The sequence below is a fragment of the Notamacropus eugenii genome, chromosome 5 (assembly GCF_028372415.1).
Source record: "Notamacropus eugenii isolate mMacEug1 chromosome 5, mMacEug1.pri_v2, whole genome shotgun sequence".
NCBI lineage: Eukaryota > Metazoa > Chordata > Mammalia > Diprotodontia > Macropodidae > Notamacropus > Notamacropus eugenii.
Window position 1 is genome coordinate 112093712 of NC_092876.1, and position 18879 is coordinate 112112590.

Sequence of the window (18879 nt, forward strand, 5' to 3'; positions counted from 1 at the left end):
GGGAAACTGAGTGTATGGTAAATTCTGAGGCCCTTATGAAGGGAGGTTTGGGAATTCTACTAATGAACTGTGGGGAAAAAAAGGAAGGAGATATAGTTGTCTGATGTGACACATTTTTGTTGATGTCATGATGACTTTTAGTGATCACTGCTTTTTTCTAGCTATTCATAAATTATTCATTAATACTGGGTTTCAGAATTTGCCAGGATTTGAAATCAAACTTAGAGTTTTCAGAGTCCATACTTTGAATTATTTTGAATATCAATGCAGAATTTACCCTTCTCCAGACCTTTCTCATCTCTTCCATTCTCCAAGGTCTTATAGAGATCCTTAGTAGCAGAGAGGAGGTATTATGGATAAATCAAGTTCTGGATCTGAAGGCAGAAAGACTCATCTTTTTTTTTTTTTTTTTTAATAAAAATCTAACCTTAGATACTTCCTAGCTGTATGACTCTGGGTAAGTCACTTAACCTTGTTTTCCTCGGTTCTTCTTCCATAGATTGAACTGGTGAATAACTCCAATATCTTTGCCAAGAAAACTTTAAATGGTGTCATGAAAAATTGAACATGGACAATTCCAAAGTCAGCTGTCAGTTCTCTTAATTGTAGAAGCACTTAAACTTGAATTGATTGAATGCAGTTCTTAGATGCAGACTGATATCATCTTTTATTTTTACTCACTGGCAATAATTGTTATTATTTTTATTCTAAACCAAGATCACCATAGGATTGAACATGAGAACTTAGATCTAGATGTGGAGGTAGAACTTGAAGGCTAATGCTACCTACTCATTTTAGAGATGAAGAAGCCAAGGCTCAGGGGAATTGTGAATTGCCCATAGTATTAAACAGGTATTTTCCCCCTATTCTAAATAGTTTTGCTTGAAAGAGAGACCAGGAGAAATTAAGATCTGAGTGTTTCAGCTTTTTCTAAGTTATCACCTCATCTCATCACATTTACTGAATCATTAATCAAATGAACTGCTAAATACTAGGGATACATAAAAATAAAAAAGGAACCACTCCCAGCCTTCAACATGAGTATAATTGATTAAGGAGAAAAGACAAATTCAGTGACATCAAATGGAAATTGAAATTTGAGAAGTACAAAAGAGAGAGTACAAAGACTGAGATAAGATTGAGATCTGTGGGTGTGGGTGGCCTTTAAGCAGCTGTCAATCCCACCCTCCCCCACCCCCTCACCAAGCAGTATACATTCTGCTCCATAACTGCCCCTACTGATGCATTGCTATACTTCATTATAGGATGTATATAAAAAGGAGAATTGTCTTTCTCTCTTCCCCCAGCGTTTTTCCCCCATAGGTGACTAAGGCATGATTAGATGCCAATGTGAGAATGTGCACCAATTAAAGGACTGAATTCTTAAGAATGAGTTGCTGTCACCTCTCAGCCTCTCAAATTCTATTACAATACAGGCATCTTCTCATGTCCAACCAATGGAAACAAATCCAGTAATTAGCACCAACAGCCTTTCATTCTAGTGTATTTTTAGGGAACAAGGGCTCCCAGACAGGCTCTGCTATCATACATTACCTAATGTTCCAGAACAGCAAGATGGATGCACATCCGGTCTGTTAAATATCACTGCCAGTTCTTTCCCAGATGCAAAGAGCTTGCACACTCATTAAAATCTTACACTGAAAATGCAATCAATTTGAAGTTATAATTGTCTCCTAAATTTGATGCTTAACATGTTTCCCCCTAGACACCAGAGAACATATCAAAGTTAGTTAAATTTTGAACGAGTTTGGGGAAAATGGCATTTCAAATCCCATCTGAGGTAGAAATGTGTTTTGTACACACATATGGTTTATTTTCTTAGGCTCTAAGTACAATATGTGCTCTCTGACTTATAAACTTTAAACTAGAAATTAGTATTGATCTGACCTTGAAAGAGTCACTTTTCTTCTTCTTTCCCAGTTTCCTCATGGATAAATTGAGTATAATAACATTTTCACTGTTGACCTGACAGGGTTGTTGTGAATTAATAGATGCGAAACATAATGAGTGTTTAGCAACCACCATCCCACTTGTTGCCTAAGTTGAAACAATACTTCCTATTTATTTAGCACTTTTATCACAAAGTATTTTACAAAGGTGAGTTGCTATTATTAAACTTTTAATAGTAAGTATGGGAATTTTGTCATTTCATGATTTGATATTTCTTAGCTTCTCTGACCTTGCGTCTTCCTTTCATTTGAGCGGAAAAATGTTTTCACATAATAGAAAGGCACACAGGAGAGGTCACTCTCTGATCCATTCCCGTATGGTTTATATTTCTCTCATCCCTATAATTTTATTTTTTTAGTTATCACCCCTTCATATTCAACTCACACCTGTGCTCTCTTTCTATATATATGTACTCCTTCTAACTGCCCTAATAATAAGAAAATTCTTATGAGTTACAGACATCATGTTCCCATATAGGAACGTAGATAGTTTAAAATTATAAAGTCACTTATGATTTCCCTTTTCTGATTCTCTTTTTATGCTTCTATTAAGTCTTGTATTTGAAAGTCAAATTTTCTATTCAACTCTGGTCTTTTCACCAGGAATACTTGAAAGTCTTCTAATTCATTGGATATCCTTTTCCCCTCCTGAAGGAATATAGTGTTTTACTGGGTAGGTAATTCTTGACTGCATTCCCAGTGCCTTTGCCCTTCAGAATATCATATTCAAAGTCCTCCAATTCTTTAATGTAGAAGTTGCTAAATCATGTTTTATCCTGACTGTGGCTCCATCATACCTGAATTGTTTCTTTCTGGCTGCCTGCAATATTTTCTCTTTGATTTGGGAGGTCTGGAATTTGGCTCCTCTGGGACAAGTGGATAAGAGAAACAAATTGCATAGCCACAGAATCTTGCCTGGAGGCTGTCCAATCTTTAGGAATAAGGCTGAACTATTATTTTCTTCATGATGATCATATCTTTTGGTTTTCCGCATAACTATGTAGAAAAAAAGTTATTCAGCAGATCATGTTTATATCTGATGTGTGAGATCCAGGTCAGCTAACAGTCCTCCTATTCTTCTTACCCTCAGTTTCTCTCTATGGACTCCACTCCACTCAGTGGAGTAACTAAAAGTCCTGTAATTATAAAGATGTTGTAAGTTGGTCTTTATGTTTTTGAGGAGAAATGGAATCAGAGAGAGGCTATTATAGTAAAGAATGCTCTATGACTATAGGCTATATGGTATAGTCTCATGGTCCTTTGGGTTTGGCCTATTCTGGACAGGGAAATCTGGCACAACATAAATTTCTGTGTTAGAGGGACCAGAATTAAGAGGTAAATCCGGTAAAGAAGAGTCAGTTATTGGTGCATTGAATATAACAGGACATGTGAAAGTATGATAAAGCCAAGAGTCATGTGTGATGTCCAGAAAAATAGTTTGATATCGTAGGTGATAAAATCCAAAGTATACTCAGGAAACTTAGTCAGATGAGATATGAGGTTCAAAGAATATAGACGGCCAAACTGCTTTGATCATTGACAAAGAGTTCAGTCTCAATTAATATTCAACAGGGGAATGAAGAACACTTTTAAGGTCAGTCATGTGAGTCAATTATTGATCTTAATTTTCTAAACAAATTTTAGCTGTCATCTGCTCCTTGCTACCAACATCTTCTACACATAGCCGTTATTTCTTAGTAGCAATGGGCATAGGGTTCCCCGTAGCAATGGGAACTTTTGTGTTCAGGCATCTTGTCTATAGAAGAATCTAGTTTAAAAAATAGGTTAATAAAGAGTACCCACTAACACATTAGCAAGTTATTAGAATAATTTGTTTGTTCAGAGGAAGGGATGAATGATGTACGAAACAGAACAGACAGGTTTGGATGAAGGAGAGGGAGTACAACACATTCTATTACCAGGGAGGGTTTTGTTGTTCAGTCATTTCAATTGCATCTGATTCTTTGTGACCCCATTTTGGGGTTTTCAAGGCAAAAATATTGGAGTGGTTTGCTATTTCCTTCTCTAGATGAGGAAAGTGAAACAAGCAGGGTTAAAGTGACTTGTCCAGAGTCACACAGCTAGTTAAGTGTTTGAAGTTGAATTTGAATTAAGGCCTTCCTGATTCCAGGCCTGGCACTCTATCCACTCTACCACCCGACTAAACATGACAATGTATACTTAAAAATGGGAGTAATTTGAATTGGTGTCACAAATTATTCAAAGATACATGTGAAGAAAGGATATCTTAAAAAGTGGTGGAAATAGAAAAGCATTGAATGGCATACTCTACTCCTATGTGTGTATTCATGTATGCATATTATATCTCTACATATGTATACATGTATACTCATTCATATATCTACATAGACACGTATATAATATGTATGTACAAACACACACACACACACACACACCAACTCCATTATGTTCTTGCCCCCCTAGGATCTGCAATACACTACTCAAACTCTTTTATGTGTCTCAAGAGAACCCTTCTCAACTTCTCTCTCCGAAGACTCCTCAGAAATGCTCAATTAATTGGCTTATGCAGATTTGAAGATTGTATTCCATCTTCCCTCAACCATAAAAGATCCAGATCTCCGTTCATACATAACAACATACAAATCTGTCCTGGACTTGGTAAAAACTGGGTCAAGTCAAGTGAACAAGGATTCATCATTCATTAAGCATTTATGTGCCAACACTGTACTAAGAACTGCAAAGAAACACCAAAAATGCTCCCTATTTTCAAATAGTTCATCTTTTAATGGGAGAGATTATATTCAACTATGTAAAAATGAGATAAATACAGGATAAAATGGCAATAATCTCAGAGGGAAGGCATTTAGATTAAGGTATATTGGAGAAGGCTTACTGCAAAAGATGGGACTTTAGTTGAGATATGAAGTTGGCAGGCAGGGATGAGAAAGGGTAAAGTTCCAAGCATTAGAGGTAGCTGGTGAAAACACAGAATCAGAAGATGAAATGCCTTCTGTGAAGGACAAAAAGAATTGTAGAGTATATGGAGGAGAGTAAATATAAGGAGACTAGAAAGGTAAGAGGAGGGGATAGATTATGAAGGTCTTCAAAAGTCAAAGAGGGAATTATAAATTTGTCCCTAGATGTAAGAGGGAGTCACTGAATTGGATTGAATTGATGGGATACTCAAACCTAGACTCAATTAGACAGCTTCTAGTCTAGAGAATGAATTGGAATGGGGAAAGCCTTGAAACAGGGAGACCAATCAGAAGACGACTGCATTAATCTAGAGGACAAGGTCCTGCACAAGAGTAGTGGCTATGTCAATAGAGAGATGACAGTGTATACAATAGATACAAAAGTAGAAACAGTGGAACTTTGTAGATAAAAGGCATGAGAGACAATGAGGAGTTGAGGCTAAGAATGGTGACCATACTTTATCCAATCTTTGGTTCTAAGATAGTTATATTGGTAACGATGATGATGATGATGATGATGATGATGATGATGATGATGATGATGACGATGGCAATACTATTATGCTAGAAGCTTAAATTTATGGATGCATAATTTTGTATACCTTTTCTGGAGAGAAGGATCATGGTAATATGGCTAGGGACCTGGCCTCAAATTTAAGAAGAGCTAGATTCACATCCTACCTTGGGACAAGTTAACATTTCCTGGTGCTCTAGCTTAGTGTTATCTTAGTTGGAAGAGGCTGGTCTGCGTTGGTAGAAGGGGATTTGTCACAGGGAAGTAAACTACAACAGTGAAAATCACAGAGATGGAGAGACCATTATCCAGTCAAGGAGCACTGAATCTAGAGTCAGATGACTGACAAATTCCAACTCTCTGCACAATCATCTTTGTGACCTAGGGTCACATTTGCCTTCTCTTGGACTCAATCTCCTTACCTCTGAAAGGAGAGAGTTGGATTGGATGGTTCCTTCTACATCTAATTCTAAATTCTATCACCCTGTGGGAAATCCTGTTAAGAAAACACGACAAGTATCATTGACTTTATTTGGTAGATGAGCCGGCAAAGCCTCTAAGAACCTGCAGATTCACCTAAGGTGACACCATTAGTATATTTGCAGTCCACTGACACCTAAACTGGGCAGTCTAAGTTTAGTTTGGACATTAATTACTTGGCTTAGCAATCACTCTACAATGAGTAGTAGGCATCTTTCCAAACCACTTTCTCCTGAATGATCAGCATTAGTAGAAAATGCAGTTCAAGTTCAAGAAACATTTATTAAGCTCTGCTATATGGAAAGTATGGCAGAATAGTATATTATTATGTAATTTATTTATTTTTCAATTCTCAGCATTCACTTCCACAAGAATTTGAATTCAAATTTTTCTCCCCATCTCTCCCTACCCCCCACCCCGGGACAGCATGCATCCCATCCACCCCTTCCTCCAATCTGTCCTCCCTTCTATTACCCACCCTTCTTCCATGCCCCTTCCCCTCTATTTTCCTGTAAGGCAAAATAGATTTCTACACTCCATTGCCTGTGTATCCTAGGCAGCATAGTATAGTGGATAGAAAAAATGGTCTTGAAACTAGGAAGACCTGGGTTCAAGTACTGCCTCTGAGAAATAATACTATGTGAACTTGGGGCAAATTTCTTTTTTACTATATTTTTATTTGTTAAATATCCCAATTACATTTTGATCTGATTGGGGGTTGAAGAGGAGGGAGCTCATCCTGGAATGTTGTAACCTGAATATGACATTAACAGTTTAGGGAACTCCCAGCTAGCAAATATCCTCTGTCACAGCAGGACTATCATTTTTTCTGTGATTTATGATTTTAGAGAAATGTCTAGGGTATTGAGAGATTAAATAATTTGCTGAGGGTCACAGAAGCAACTTGTGGCAGAGACAGGACTTGAACTAAGACCTTCCAGACTCCAAGGCTAGTCCTCTATTCCAACATATTATGCTGCCTTAAAATATCAAACATATCATGTAAAGGCCTGGGATATTGGGGCAAATTTCTTAAACTCTCAGTGTTACAGGCTATGCTCTAAGGCTATAATGAAGAATGCATTGGCCAAAGGAACCACTGGTATGACCTCTATTCCCATTCTCATTCCCCTATTGGTAAAATACTATGATTGGACTTGGGAATGCCAAATAAAAGCCAAAGTCTTTGTCATTAAGGAACTTATATACTATTAAGAGGAAACTACTTGTATAGATGTAAATAAACACATAGGTTAATTCAAAAAAGTAGGCATAAATGTATGCTAAGCTATTTCAAGAAGAGGTAAACATTAACAACTCAAGGATGGGAGAGAATGTGGTGGGTATCTGGAAAGTACTCTTGCACCTGAAGTGAGATATGAAGGAAGGTAGGGATTCTAAGAAGCAGAAGTGAGGAAGGAGTACATTCCAGGAATGGCATAATTATTTATGCCAGGATATAGAGTCAGGAATGGAATGGTATGTCTGTCACAAGTAGTTCACCATGCAGTTTAGGGACCATATAGTGTGAGATAATGGAAGATTCTTCATTGTTCTTTTTTTCCTTTCTTTATTTTAACCTTAGAGTCAATAGGGAGCCAATGGAGGTTTTTGAGCAGGGGAGTGGCATGGTCAGACCTGGTATAAATTTTATAATAGTGTGGAGGATGTATCTGAGAGGGGAGAGGCTGGAATATGGGAGAAATTTTAATCGTGAGGGAGGAAGTATTTGTCATGGTCCACAGAGACAAAGCCATAACTGTAATCAAATTTTGCTGCACAGAAAATAGGTTGCTTCATAGTAAAACTCCCCCACAGGGTTTAAGTGCTAACTGAGGTGAACTGTGAAGCTAATAAATAATTAAAATCCTTCTGCAAAAATTTTGGCTGCCTTCTATCACATGGTATGTGTTTACTGTAACTAATCCCAAAGTGCCACTCACTCTCCTGGTTGCAGTGTTGTTTTTTGTTCGTCTGCAGTTTTGACAAACCTGTCTCTAAGGCAGATGTGAATTCTTTGAAAGTTACTCAGTAAGGGATAGAGAGAATTAGAACAACATTATGGGACCTCTTCATTCTGACTCCAGAGCTCCAATTTAGGGCCTTAATTATGGAAGGAGAGATTCCATGGAGAAATATATATGGAATAATTTAAATCATCTCATCTAGACCCCTGACTTTACATAAAGGAAGCATATCTAAAAAACTAAAGTTCCCTATTTGAGGATACAATGTCAGTATCCAGATTTATTATCTCACAACTTTAGGGCTTCTAACCCTTTTGGGTACCCTTAAATATCTCAATCAGTCAAGAAATCCATTCACCGATGTTCCTTTCAATAAATACATCAAACAACTGGGATTTCATTGGTAGGTACTCCTGCCAAGGCAAGTGACAATCTTATTTATCAGCCTTCAAGGGTTGTTATAGCTTAAAAAATCCTAACTTGGTGGTTCATTCTTTGGTGAGAAATATTTCTAACCCTACTGATGGTGGTCTATCAATCAACAGTAGTAAACATTAACTACTTTGTGACGGAGAATGGGAGTAAAAAGACAAAAAAATTAGATAGTTCCTGCCTTCATTATTTTGGGGAGATATTTACACATACTAGTAAATGAGAAATGTATATAAAATGAATAAAAGGCACTGGAGGATTACTATTAAGGAAGAATGGAGATCAGAAAAGGGATCATTTGGTAAGTGGCATCTGAGTTAAGCCTTGAAGGAAGTACAGATACTAAAAAGTAGAGGGAATGAACGACTTCAGTCCAAGACCTATGAATAGACATAGTGACAGGAGAAAGATGGAATGTTACATATAGTGAATAGCTTTAGAGAAGTTTGGCTGGACAATAGATGTGTAGCAATATGTAATTAGAACAGAAAGGTCAGTCCATGGGAGGCGGGGTATAAAGAGTTTTAAATGCCAAACAGAGGAGTTTGCATTTGATTCAAAATATAATAACTGATCTCTGTAGTTTATCAGTCTTGAAGTGAATGAATGGCAAACTTTATTTATTGCTAGGGCTATACTCAAAGCCTTCATAGCTTGCTAGAATGGGCATAGGATTTCACAATGGCCTAAAATAAGGGTGGTGATTTTCCCATAGCACTCTGCCTTAGTTAGACCATATCCAGGGTATTGACTTCAGTTCTCAGTGCTAAATTTTAAGAAGAATATCTGCCAGTTGAAAAGCATATGATGAAGATAGACTGGGTTGGTAAAGATATTCATGATCTTATTATGCAGGATTGGTTGTTGACTCTAAGAATTCTTTGTCTAGAAAGAAAAAAAAGACATTTTTTTCCTGGCTTCATAGGACAAGAGTTTAAGTTGTAAATAGAATTTGCAAAAAAAAGTAAGTTTTGGCTTCTTTGCAAGAAGCTAAAATTTTCATCCTAATAGTGAGAGCTATCAAAGATGGAAGAATTTGTTTCCAGAGGTCCTCAGATAAAGTCAGGAAGACCACTTGTCAGATATGTCATACAACTGTTTTATGTTGTTCAGGAACAGGTAGATTTAAATGGTCACAATGCTGATATTTTTTGAGGACTTAGTGACCTCCAAAACAGAAAGAGGTAATGAATGAGGACATTGGTAGAGTAGCACTTTCATTTAAAAAAAGTACTGGAAATGAGAACATAAGCTATAAAAGAACAAATGTCAAAGGATAACCCTGCTCCCCCAGGAGTTATATTTTATACCTTTGTGGATAAGTTCAGTTACTTTGGTAGTGTACTTTTCAGGGATGTACACTTTGATAATGAGGTTGACACATGCATTGCCAGAGTTAGCTCATTGTTGGGAGGCTCTCAAGGAAAGTGTCAAAGAGAAGAGGTATTCGACTGAATACTAAAGGTTTACAGAGATGCTGTGCTAACCTCATTGTTGTATGCCTGTGAAACCTGGATAGTATACCAGTTCCATGTAAGGACACTGAATCACTTCTATTTGAATTGTCTTAGGAAGATTCTGAAGATCACCTGGCAGGATAAGATAAAAGGTCCTGAGGTCCTTTCTTGAATTAAACTGCTAGGCATTCAAGCTCTGCTTCAGAGAACACAGCTCCAATGGGCTAGTCAGGTTGTTCAAATGCAAAACGTACGCTTGTCAAAAAACCTATTTTATAGAGAACTCACACAGGGAAAACATTCACACAGTGGTCAGAAGGAGCAATACAAGGACACTCTCAAGGTCTTTCAACTTTGGAATTGATTGTGTGACATGGGAGACACTGGCATAGGACCACTCAGCATGGCATGAGAAGGTGCCTTGCTCTATGAGCAAAGTAGAATTGAAGTAGGTCAAAAGAAATAGGAGATGGGCAAATTTAGAGAATCCACCCCAAATGTTCACATGGACTATTTGTGCCTGACTTGTGGTAGAATATTTCAAGATCTTATGGGTCTGGTCAGCCATCGTCAGACACACTGAAACTTGACTCTAGCATAGTGATATCACTTTGGTCCTCTTTGAGAATGAAGGACAACAACCAGGCATCCAGAGTACTGTATTTGTGGCCAGGACTATTCCATCTGTATTAATCTCTTTACTTTGTTCTGTAGTCTTAGGTCTGGGTTTTGAGTACTTTCAGATGAGGAATATGAAGGTTGGAAAGAAGTTGATGATTAGGCAACAAAATGATAGAATGTAAACTCTTTGAGAACAGGTATTATTTCAATTTTTAAAAGTTTTATCTCAAGTCTTGCTCACACATAGTAGGTGCTTAATAAATGCTTGTTGGTTGAACATGACTACTTCATATGCTAAAAGAAAGTGAGTTCACTTTTGCTTTTTTCTATGTTAAGCAAACTATAATTTAATATTCCACCAATGTTTTTCAAATCGGATGCCTGGTCACTGTGTGATGATGGCCATTGTTTCCCAAAGGCTATGCCAATGGACCATGCAAGCTCTGATGATGAGTTAAATACCTTAGGTTTAGAGTGAAAAGAAACCTTAGATGTGTCTAGTCTAACTGATGAGGGCTGGAAAGATAGAGGAACCCCAAGACTAGAGTTCCCTGTATGGGTCATCTTGGAAAAGAATTTGCAGACTCAAGCATCTTGAGGTCAAGGGGGTAAAGATTTATTGCACTTTTCAGCAGGCAAGAGTTCTTAGGGAACCTGCAACCTTAGAGGGGTTCAGTTAAAAGTCTATATAGGATATTCTATAGTATAATATGTGCCAAATATGTTACCTAGGTGATTCAGGGTGTTCTTAGGGAGGGGTTAGTTCTTAAATGAACATGCACTTTTAGTATCTACTGTGCAGGTATTTTACCCAGAGTTCACTGGGAAATAACCCAAGGTGTGTGTGTGTGTGTGTGTGTGTGTGTGTGTGTGTGTGTGTGTGTGTGTATGTGTGTGTGTGTGTGTGTGTGTGCACGCGCATGGCAGGCTACATAGAGGTTTATGCCTGAAATATCACTAAGTCAACTCAGACCTGACTAAGTAATACACAGACTGCTCTTATCAATGCATTGTTAGACAAGATAAACATAGTGGAATATACATGTATCTAACCCTAAGATGCATATGATTGGTCAATGAGTAGTAAATGTCATTATGACCCAGGACACATCCAATTTAGTCAGTGTACAGCTGGTTCAAACTATTAATTTTATGGGTGCAGCTGGCTGCTATATCTCTAGGACAGGCTGTCCTTGGGCTGGGGAGAAGGTGCCTGAGATTGTTTTGAGGCTAGGGAGAAATGTGATTTTTAGAGAGAAATGTGATTTCAGAATTAGAATCCAAGCACCCCATCATAACCTTATCATTTAGCAAATGAGGGAATGGAGGTGTAAAGAGACAATAACTTACTTTAAGTTATACAATAATTAAATAGCAGTGTTAAGAAATCTAAATCAGATCCTCTGATTTCATATCCAGGCTTCTTTCCACTGTGCCATGTTACCTTCTGTACCATACTTAAAAAAGTAGGAGTATAGGTTTAACATCATAGACTGTACATCTGTATCCTTGAGACCAGTCCAACTCAGTGTGTAGACAATTATCACCAGGTTAGTGGAGGGCTAATGAGTTTTAAAACCACAATAACTTTCTAAAGATGATATATTAGGTTATACAAGGTCTGAGATTGGCACCAGTGTGGGAAGTATCCACACCAATGAAAACATGGACCCTTGAAATATTGACATATTGAGTTATGCAGTCAATACCAGATGGATGAATTCTGACTAGTACTGGACATGAAACTCATAAACAATCTGCTAATTATATTCTTTTCCAAGTAGAAAATTGGGGATTTAAAAAAAATCATCTATACGCAAGATGCTAAGAAGATTTTGCAGAGCCTGGATGAATTTAAACTGCTACCCACTTTGGGGTAGTAAGTTAAGGAAAATGCAAAAGTCAGAATTTCCTTTGGTTCTTCCTACAAATTGTGTCCTTCTGGTACTGCTGTCCAGTGCTGTCAAGAAACTTTAGTTAGCCTTATTTGAATCTTCTGGATTTTTTACTCTTAGGAATTCTGTGGCATCCTTGAAAGCCATTAAAATAAGTTTTGATTGAACTGGGCTTCATTTTGTAATGTAAGGAAATTTCTGTTGCACGGTTAAAAAGAATTACAATAATGCTAAGAAGTTGTATAATATACATGCAACTTCAGTGCATGCAGAAGCTTTGGGTGCTAATTAAGATAAATTGGGAAAAGAACCAAAGGGAAAATAGAATTCTATATGTATGTGAATTTGAAGCAGCAGGAGATTTGCTGTGAGGGGCATAAAGAAGTGCATAATGAATTCATCTAGAAGATATTATGTCCCGATTGGAAAGACTGGTAGTATTATGGCATACATTTCTGAAATATAAATTTGAATGCCTTCCAAAAGAAAAATACAAGAATTTGAACTGCATTGCTCGGGTAGGGGGGAAATTCACATTCAAATGTTCCTTGTACATAGGAAAATAGCATGAAATTGGTGGAAATACTTCCATTGGTTTAAATTTGCACCGTACAGAATAGAATGTAGATTAATCAACCCAGAGTTATTATTAAGTACTATAGAATGCTTTGAGACTGTTCCAGGAGTTTGATCTACATATAACCCTAACCTTAAGCCATACTTCCACATGAATTTTCATTCTGAGTTAGACAAAAATCAATCACTCATAAGACTAAATAATGTTAGTTGCTATTTCTGCAATTGTATGATTATGGAAGCAGAGCTGGAAATGGCCTTACCAAGTACAATTTTATTATAATTAAGTGATAAACTAAAGCCCAGAGAGGTAAGAGCATTTGCTTTAGGTCTCATAGATGGAGAGAAGTAGGATTTGAACTTATACCCTCTGTGTAGAAATCAATTAGTCAATAAGTATTTATTTACTTTTTATTTTTCTCTGCTAAGTGTTTGGTATTAAAAAAATAAGGAAAAAACAAAACAATTCTAAAACAAAAACACCCAGTCCCTGCACTGTTCTACAGGTGCATATACTATAGTGAGAAAGAGCGTATAAATATCTAGATACATAGTGAAGTCAACAGCTTGGAAAAGTGAGTACAAAAATTTACTGAAGAAAACAACTTTAAAAGTAGAACAAGAAGCGAGGTACAAAAGCTCACTTACAAACATAATTACTTAAAAATTAGAATTGGGCAAGTGGAAGATAATGACTCTATGAGACATCAAGAATCAGTGAAATAAAAGCAAAAGAATGAAAAAATAGAAGAAAATGTAAAATACTTCATTGGAAAAACAACTGACCTGGAAAATAGATCCAGGACAGATAATTAAGAATCATTGGACTACCTGAAGATCATAACAAAAACAGAGCCTGAACAGCATCTTTCAAGAAATTATCAAGGCAAACTGCCCTGATATCCTATAATCAGAAGGTAAGTCTTTGAAAGAATACATTGGACACCTCCTGAAAGAAGTTCCCAAATGAAAAGTCTAAGGAATATTGTAGTCAAATTCCAGAATTATCAGGTCAAGTGAAAATACTCTAAGCAGCCAGAAACAATTCAAGTATTAATGAGTCACAATCAAGATTGCACAGTACTTAGCAGCTTCTACATTAAAGAATCAGAGGGAGAATGGGGACTGACCACCAGAAGCAGACCATGAATGCAAAGACTACCCCAGACTGGAGAGAACTGCTGGCCCCTTTGGCAAAAAGCAGCCACTGGCTATGATGGAACTGATAGGCACCTGCAGATCCTGAACAAGCTGGTGATGGAGCACTGGGAGACCCCCTACTGGGAGAACTCACTGGCCACCATGGCCTCCTCATGAGAGGGAAGTGTCCTGGAGGTGGAATTTGTGATGGCTGTCACCACCAGCAAGGTGCAGGTAGCTAACATCCAAGAGCACTGGATCATTAAGCTCAATGATGGCATCTTCCAGTGGATGCAAGACTGGGCTCATCATCAACCCCAAAAAGTCTTAAAAGCCTTTAAAAGGTTTGTGGGAAGAGGTTACCTAAATGGGAATTTTTTATCCAAAAAATTCTGCAAGGAATTGCTTTGAGGAAGTGTCCTTCCCTCTGGTTTATCAAGTGCCCATAATGTACTCCTTGATGCTAGTGAAGTATCGAAAAATCTAGAGCTTAGCCCCCTGACTTTCAGGGGCTTGTACCTCATTTGAGTCAGGGTGTTGATAATCCAAGGGTAAGTCCAGTGGCCAAATGCTCTTGCTGGGGATAGGATTCTTGTTCAGGTTATAGTAGAACTAGACTGGATGGTTTCTTAGGTCCCCACAGCATCCCTTGAGAGCAGGGAAGATGTTTTATCTTTCTTTGTATCCTCAGGGCTTAGCACAGTGCCTGACACTGATTAATTGCCTTTCCTTTGATATGGTAGAACAAAGAATAGACCCATTTTATAGATGACTGAGAGGCATTGTATCTCCTAGACAGTAACCAGAGCTGACCTTTGAAGCCAGGAAGACCTGGGTTCAAGCCTCACCTTTGGCTTCTGATGCATACTGGCTGTTGTGCCTTTGGCCAAGTCAGAAAACCTAGTTATTCTAGGCATCTCCTTCAGACTAAGCTGTAGACCTATGCTGATAGAGGAAGTTTCCTCACTGGAGAGTTACCTTTAATAGATAAAATCAGAGGTGCAGTCCCTATCCCTTTATAGGTGATGAAACTGACAAGTGACTTGTCTGCAGTCACTAAAGATGGAGCTGGGGTCTGAACTTGGATTTCTTGATGCTGGATGCTCTATCAAACTGAGGTCCAGAGGCTGAGGGACTGTAGGGCCAGGCATATTCCACCACACCCTATTTGTTCCCTTTCAGTCTGTTTCCCTGCTTAAGTTCATTTAGAAGAATTAACTTTTACTAATACACTGTGAGGCCCTTGTCTCCTTCATTCAGATGTTGGTGCTCTTAAAACCTTGTGTCCTGCTGGGAAGCCAGAGGTCCTGTGGGAAAAGGGAAGACCCTGCACCTTCTCAGTTGTAGCAGAAAGCCTGTTGCCCTAATAATAAAGGAATTCTGGCCTCAAAAAAAAAAAAAAAAAGAATTAGAGGGCTTGGAATGTGATATTCCTGAAGGCAAAGGGCTTAGATTACAACTAAGACTCAACTACCCAGCAAAATTGAGCATAATCTTTAAGGGGAAAAGATGGGCATTCAACAAAAAAGGGGACTTTCAAACTTTACTGATGAAAAGACTAGAGCTGAACAGAAAATTTGATCCTCAAATATAGATTTGAGAGAAGCATAAAAAGGTAAACAAGAAAGAACAAAATGTTCTTCAATAAGGTTAAACTATTTCCATCCCTACTCAGTAAGATGATACTTATAACTCTTAAGAACTGTATCTCTATTAAGGCAGTGTAATGGGAGTTAAAAATTTCCCCTGCCCATTAATAAGGCCTCATTGGGGCTATTAAGGGAAGTTTCATTAAGGGAAGTTTGTTTTGTATGAAGGCCCACACCTTTTGTTGATTGCTAATGAGGCACTGGGTCAAGACACAGCCTCCAGCTCTGTAAAGTTTATGTATGTACTCTGAGGTGAGGTTTTGCTTTGGGGCTCAAACCACTGGAAGAGTGTTTCTGTGATTTGGCCAGACAGACTCTGGGTAGCCCTTAAGGAGTGCCCCCCCCCCCCTCTTTGAAAACCCAGATGTTGGTGCTTCTGTCTCTGGTAATGATGTATGTATTTTCTATGATCAGACGGCTGGAAGCCCTGCCTGGTCTTCCGGTTTGTAATTTCTGCTTGTAATTTCTCTTTGTATTTTCTCTGCATTTCAGAGTGCTGATTTTTCCCTCTGAACTAAGTGAATGATATATGTGCTAGATTAATGTGATTGTTGACTACTCAAAAGTTGCCTTTCCTTTTAGAAAAGCAGATCTAAGAACCTGTGTAGCAGGCCCTCCTGTGTATACCAGGGTGCTTACTGCTACACACAGTTTAAAGGAGAATACATAGACAGAGGGTGTGGGTATAAGTTGATTTTGATGTGATGATATTAAAAAATTAAGGAATAAAAAAAGGATTGTACTAGGGGATGAGAGAGGGGGGTAGGATAGGATGAATGACATCACATGAAAAGGGTCAAAAGACCTATTACAGTAGAATGAAATAAGATAGGGAGTGAGTGCTATTTGAACCTTATTCTCATTGGTTTTGTCTCAAAGAGGAAACAACATGCACACTTAGTTGGGTATAGAAATTTATCTTAACCTGTATGGAAGTAGGAGGTCAAAGGGAAGGGTAGTGGTGGGCAGAAGTAGAAGGGGGAAGGAAAATATGTAATGATGAGATGTGTCATCCAAAGATATGAATGATTTTCAAAAGAAAAGCAATTAACAATGTATAATATCTTAAAAAGTCAGTAATAATAAAAGAAATGTAGGATAAAAAATAAAATTTTACCCCACACCCAGAAAATTGGCAAAAATGGAAAAAGAAAAGATAGACATACTCATTGTTGGAAGGGTTGCGGGAAAATAGATATGCTAATATAAATGGTGGAACTGTGCATGGTGCAATCATCCTGGAAAATAACTTGGAATTTTTTTAAGTTACTAAAACTTGCTTTCCTAGTTCATTGGAAACCATGTATACTTATTTAGCAACCCAACATACCATTCCTGCAGAAGTAGAATTCTTCATTGTAGGTGACCTCAACTATGTATGTTAGGGATAGTGTCATGCAAGCTGTGATGGTAGAGCATATGCCTTGTGCTGGGACCCTGATGACTGTCCTTTAAAGTCAACTGAAATCCTGGACAAGAAAATGGAATTAGAGGTCTCAGTTTTTCTGTGCATCCCTTCCAGATTATTCTAGACTGATTGCTGTGAAATGAAGCTAGTTGGTTAGGGTTTTAGAGCCCTTGCTGAAATTGGTGAGAAGTTTTCATGAAGTGAGAAATGGCATATAAAGACATTCATAATACCTAGGAGAGATATGATTAATTCTGGAATGAGGAGAGAGGTGTTGCAAAGAAATCTCCCTGCAAATCTACTTTCCTTATTACTACCTTAATTTCTTTTTTTAAATTTTTTAATTTAATTTAATTTTATTATTTTTTTAATGTTCTACAATCACTACCATAAAATTAAGATTTTATCCTCCCCACACATACCCCCCATTACCCCCCTCCCTCTCCACAACAGCATACAATTCTGTATAAGTTCTACATATACTTTCCTACTGAGTATGTTTTCACTATAGTCATGCTATGTAGTTGAACTAAAATAAATGGAAGAAATCATATAACAAATTAAAACATAATACACAAAACACACACACACACACAAACATGATCTGCTACATTCTGTGAATGACTTCCATATTTCTTTCTCGTAGTGTGGAAGGCATTTTGCCTTAGAAATCCACCATTGGGATTTTTTTTTTTTAATGTTCTTACGTTATTATGAAGTTCCAAGTCTATCAGAAAAAAACTCTCTCACACTGTAGTCGTTGCTGTGCACAAAGTTTTCCTGGTTCTGCTCCTTTTGCTCAGCATCGGATCATATAAGTCCTTCCAGGCCTCTCTGAAGTCTTCTTGTTCATCATTTCTTCTGGCGCAATAGTACTCCATTACATTCGTATACCATAGTTTATTCCGCCATTCCCCAATTGATGAGCATCCCCTTGACTTCCAGTTTTTGGCAACTACAAAGAGTGCTGCTATAAATATTTTTGTACATGTGGGACCCTTTCCCATTTTTATGATCTCTTGGGGATATAGTCCTAGTAGCGATATTGCTGGGTCAAAGGGTATGCACATTTTTGTAGCCCTTTGGGCATAGTTCCAATTGCTCTCCAGATTGGTTGGATGAGCTCACAGCTCCACCAACAATGAATTAGTGTTCCAACTCTCCCACATCCTCTCCAGCATTTATCATTTTCTTGTTCTGTCATGTTTGCCAATCTTATAGGTGTGATGTGGTACCTCAGAGTTGTTTTGATTTGCATTTCTCTAATCAATAGTGATTTAGAGCATTTTTTTCATGTGATTATAGATATCTTTAATTTCTTCCTCTGAAAATTTCCTGTTCATATTCTTTGACCATTTATCAATTGGGGAATGACTTGTATAGTTATACATTTGAGTCAGTTCTCTATGTATTCTAGAAATGAAGCCTTTATCCCCGAGCTTAGCTGTAAAAATTCTTTCACAATTTACTATATTCCTCTGCATTTTGGTTGCATTGGGTTTGGTTGTGCAAAAACTTTTCAGTTTAATGTAATCAAAATTATCCATCTTGCATTTCATAATGCTTTCTATCTCTTCTTTAGTAAAATACTACCTTAATTTCTTAGGAAAGATTTCAACACTGTCTCCTGAATACCTAGTTCCTAGGACTTGGAAAAGATCATCAATTGAATATCAACTGAGAAAGAGACTGGTCCTGTGATTTCACTGACATAAAGACTTCACAAACACGTGGAAACTATTTTTACCAATGAAAGTTGACACCTTTTCTGCAACTTTAGATTCTAAGACTCTTTGTAGACATTGTTCAGTCA

General features: G+C 37.6%; 1 protein-coding gene across 2 annotated transcripts in view; it reads left to right on the plus strand.

The window, feature by feature from the left end:
* Positions 1-18879, plus strand: part of GRM5 (glutamate metabotropic receptor 5) — a 661865-nt gene that overhangs the window by 58741 nt on the left and 584245 nt on the right. The gene's annotated exons all lie outside the window — the stretch shown is intronic.